This window comes from Cupressus sempervirens, chromosome 9, assembly GCF_028749045.1.
Source record: "Cupressus sempervirens isolate cs-2001-9-10 chromosome 9, ASM2874904v1, whole genome shotgun sequence".
Taxonomy (NCBI): Eukaryota; Viridiplantae; Streptophyta; class Pinopsida; order Cupressales; family Cupressaceae; genus Cupressus; species Cupressus sempervirens.
The window spans coordinates 775755539-775760798 of record NC_143126.1 but is presented as its reverse complement, the minus strand read 5'-3'; the positions used below and the strand labels follow the sequence as shown (position 1 = coordinate 775760798).

Sequence of the window (5260 nt, the reverse complement as noted above, 5' to 3'; positions counted from 1 at the left end):
CTTTGCAGAGATTTAAAAGGTTGCAAATTAAATGGCTTGGATAAGAAACAATTGCTTGATATAGCATGGAACAAAGAAGAAAAGTGTGTCTATGATATTGGAACCATCTCATGGAGAATTTGACATTTGCAAGGATGTGGATGTATTTTGAGTAGTATTTTGGGAAAATGAATACTCAGACACTTCAAGATTCCACAATCCATAATGTTACAGATAAATCACAATAACTGATGATAAGAGAATCAAAATACAAAACCACATTTTTTTGGTCCATTAGCAGGACTCGACTTTGAGATAACCATGGTCTATTGTCTTTGTATTCAGATTTCATTCACACTCATTTGAAGTTTTTATTAGTAGTTTTCTTAAGATAGATTGTTTAGTCCTTTGAAGAATTGATTAAGAGGTAATAAAAGGGTATTTCAACCACTACAAATTGTTCCTTGGCTGTAGTTTTATTAGCAAAATATTTACTTTCAAATGCACAATGATAAAAGTGTAGCAATAAAGCAAAGTCATGGTGATTGAAAGAGAACCCAAAGATAGCATCTTTGACTAGCTTGAGATCCAATGACACAAAATCTACTATCTTGGGGCTCAAACAATTATCCAATAGGATATTACATTCTTTGATGTCTCAATGCACTATTTAGGCACTAGATTCCTCATGAAGATAAGGAAGCCCACGTGCAGTTCTGATGTAGATGTTGAGCCGAGTAGGCTAGTCTAGGTGGATTTTAGATCTTTGATTGCCTTCTAATTTGCATTGGTACTATGTGAGTGGATACAAAATAATGCTTACAAATCAACGTAAGTGGGGTGATTGTATATTGTTATCGAATAAAGCTTGTGCATTAAGGTTGTTATTTTCCAGACATTCATAGATGAAAATATGATGATCTCCTTCTACACAACATCCATGCAATTTAATAAGGTTCTTATGTTGTACTACAGATATTATAGCTACTTCATTTATAAACTCGCATTTTTCTTGCTTCACTACTATTAATTTACCATCTGAAAGAATGCCCTATTCCATAGTCAAGCACAAGAAAAATTAGATAAACTTTAATAAAAAAATCTAAGGATAGAAATGATTTTTAATTGGCATGAACAAGGAGAAATTAGTAGAAAGCATAAATAATAGAAAATCCTAGAGATGCCACAAATAACTAGCAGCACCAGGAAAAATCCCATAATCAAAATTATCAAAATAAATTATTTTTGCATAGCAATGTGTGATTTGCATTACAAACAACTCATATCCAAATTGCATCTCATTAAGACAAACTGCATATGCAATTATGCATTAAATTAAAGATTAGAAACATGCGATTTTAAAAGTACATACCTTCAGGAACTCAATGAAATCAGTTACATAGTTAGATGAGGCCATGTCATAGTTGTAGAAGTCATAAATAATTGGTGTCACAACTACTAAGTAAATGAGCTGCAAGGAAGTCAAAAAGAAATACTACTCAACATAATGTTTGGAAAAAAATGTAGGAATTGATCCATAGTTAGAATCTAGTTGAGGCACACTAAAAGAAAGACAAACTAGAAAATAAGTTGCTAGAATGCTTCCAATGATGAAAAGAATGCCTCCAATACCTTTTATGGCAATAGCTGCCATTGACAAATGCTTAAAATACTAGTGAAATGAAACACAATTAAAAACATTAAAACCACCAAATCTCTACTTTTATTATTAATATTATAGAGACTTGAGATCATGACTTGAGGAGAAAAATCTCCACTTGTGAAGAATACATTTCAGCAAATGATAACCAAGACATCCAAATGAACAATACTAAGCCATAGGCTTCTTTCCCAACTTCATGTTTAATTGAGGACAACAGAAAATCAAAAGATTATGATGGTAACTTGTATGGTCTCAATAGAAATCACTTCATGGATAGAGACAAACAATTGATAGTCAAGAAAAAATAAAAATAATTAAAAATAGGTGAATATCAGCTCACTTACCTCAACTTCTGGTAACTGAACACCTAGTATATTTGTGACATGATTTTTAAACAATGCAAAATTGGGTTCAAAAGTTTTTGCAGCCATTCCTCCATCAATGCAAAAATCATTTATCCTATATCAGAGTTCCCATGGGATTGTAAGTTTAGAATAAGTGATTTAATAGTGAAGAATGCTTCAACATGGAAAACAATTTTTTAGATAATAATAGTGCACGCACATTACAACTACAAAGGATTTAATATTATAAAGCCAAATCACTATAGAAAACATAATAAATTAATAAGATCATTTAGGCTATCTTGTAAAGACTACCCTCAACCTATTCTTGATTACTTATACACACAAATATCTTAACTAGTTGTGGATGGATCCTATATTGCTATAAAATGATTAGGCTACCCTAAAACTATTCTTTGTTACTTATACACACAAATACCTTAACCAGTTCTGGATAATACCTTAACTCGAATTCACAACTCACTTATTGGAACTAGTACAACATCCTTTGATCATGATATAATTATCCTTCACAATATCATAGTGAGGGAATCCACCTATTAGAGTGATATCCTTCTCAGTCTAGTCAAAATCAGTGACTGTAGTGTGAGATTCCTGGTCTCACTTGCCAATCTTATAGATCTTCTTATTCATTTCAATATGATGTTGGTATCCATTTTGCCTAGCCCTGACAATAGTAAAGGAAACTCTAGCTAGATGCCAAGCACCAATACAGGCAACCTTTCGCAAACCTCTGTGTGTTTACAAGGCAACCTTGTTACACCGCACCTAGTTACAACACCTTCATTTTCTTTTCCCTTTGTAACACTGATGAAATTAATTATTTCATATTTCTAGAAAAGAGCATCAATGGGTACCTCCTCAAAAAATTTGTATGCATAATCTACTTTTTTTGGGATTGTTCCACCATTTACTTAGATTTCCATCAGGTGAGCCTTCTTCTGCTTCAACCCTTTCATCTTCTTCACCTACAAAATAATATAAATATGAAAATCCTACCTATATGAATAGCATTTTTAAATCAATTAAAAATATTGTGTCACTTTCCATGATCAGATCTATGTTGTTACACATCATAACACAAGCATCTACTTCTAAAATTGAACGCTCTCTAGATGAAAAGCTTGGCATAAACTATTGATCCATCCAAATCAAGACTATTGTTTTCACAAAACTCTCCATGTAAGAAATTTGTATTAGTATTGTAAAAATAATTTCAAAAATAAAACACCAATCTTAGGATCTAGAGAGACATACCATTGCCAGCAATAAAAGCACAAGCTAATCTACATGTCATTTGAGAAAATGGGCATTCACCAACAATTTTTTTAAATTTTTTATAACCTATGTTTAATAAGAACATAAGATAAAAAATTTAAATCCTATAGGTCACTAAAGTGCTTCACTAATTCCTAGATGAGGATAGTCTTTGTTGGTTTGAGGATCATAAATTGAATGACTCATCTATTGTTACTGATTTCCAATGTGTACCTACACATAGGATCCTTTGTTGGGTGCATATTGATATGATTGGATCTGAGTGACCAAGTATTGAATCAAAGTGTCTATGGTATCACAGATTTGAGACATAGTGAGAAGTCTCACAGTGGACCTAAATTGATGTGCCTAGAATTTGTTTCCAGATCTATTTTATATCCTGTTGCACATTTTGACATACCAAGTTGGACATCCAAAGTTACCCTAAAAAGGTTTTAAATCCATAGAGCTATGAAAGTTTTCAAGTTTATATGATGCTTGAACAACAAAGCAGGGCTGTGTCATCCAAAAGTATACAGAGTTGTATTTAAACAAGAAATTTTTTGTAGATTTTGATCCGAATGAACTTCTTTCCACAATGAATAAACTAAACTGTATATTTCTAAAAAGAAAGACAAATCCATTAACTTAGCATGATTAAGATTCATGATAAACAACAGAATCATTTTTTGTACTCAAATTAAACAACAGTCATCATTTTGTTTCTTTGAAAACCTAACACGAAAAATCATAAAATTGGAACAAAATTGTAATTAACTAATCCTAATCTAAGCATAACATTATATAGTACAACAGGAAGAGGAAAGAAGATAATGCAAACTAAGGCTAGCAATCTTGAATTTCTTGCACAATTTGGCAAATAGACAAACTTGACAAATCCGACATGTGTGCAAAACTTATGAATTAGACCAACTATGGAAGTCACTACAAGCTACAGTAACAACACTATTACATACATAGGTTGAAGAAATAACTCATAGCTGAAGTGCACAACAATATTCACTTTGCAAACGCACACAACAATATTTACTCTAATTTCAAGTTCTTCCTGCATTATTTAGTATTGACCTCTTTTTCTAATTATGAATTTCAATTTGCCATTGTAATGAAATAGAATACAGAAAAAGAAAAGTACTTGCATCACAAATTTCTACAATTATCTCTTGTTGACGAAATATTTCTAATGGGTCATCACATTTTCATTTAGGGTTCTTTTGCCTACTAGTATCAACAAATGTTATAGAATTTTTCAAGATGCTCAATTTATTAATTTAAAATTAAGATTTGTTGAGCTAGAAAAATGAATTCCTCATCTTTGCCAGAATGTTGCTTCTTTTTAAACTTTCTTCTATAAGGTTTGTCTTTGAAATTACATTGTATATGATCTTCCACTTCTTTTTCATAGTTTTTGACCATGGTGATGTTCTTCTAATCATTCACTTCAAATTTTCCACCTTTCCATAAGCTCTGACACCAATTTTTACAACAACATGCTTGTATGATAAACAAAATAGCACTCTGAACCTGATAATGAAGACAAGAAAGGATGCAAAAAAGTCATCTTGCCTAATTTTTTACTAATTTAATATTCCTTTGTAAGAGATTTCCTTTGAGGGGGTAGAGGAGGGTAGAACTGCAATGTCTCTTTCCATTCAGCCATGTGACCACAATAGAGAAGATCCATTTTGTCAAAGTCACCTGCAGATTGTAATCAACACCAACCATGCACAATTGGAATTGAATGTGGTGAGCTCTTTCAGAACTACAAGATACTATATTTTGTTATATAATGCTTTATAGGAAGATTTCAAAATGCCTACAAAGAAAATGAAGAACTATTCAAACATCACAAAACTTGTTTAACATCTTGAGGTAGATTATTTGACTAGCTCGACAATTAGTTCATGCCCTAGGTACAATGCAATCAACATGGAGAGATTTGCAAAATAGCGAAGAATTAGGAATGGAAAGAGCA

At 31.9% G+C, this 5260-nt stretch overlaps 1 pseudogene; it reads right to left on the bottom strand.

Moving 5' to 3' along the window:
• Positions 1-2466: 2466 nt before the first annotated feature.
• On the bottom strand, positions 2467-5010 carry LOC149541020 (large ribosomal subunit protein uL3-like; annotated as a pseudogene).
• Positions 5011-5260: the final 250 nt, after the last annotated feature.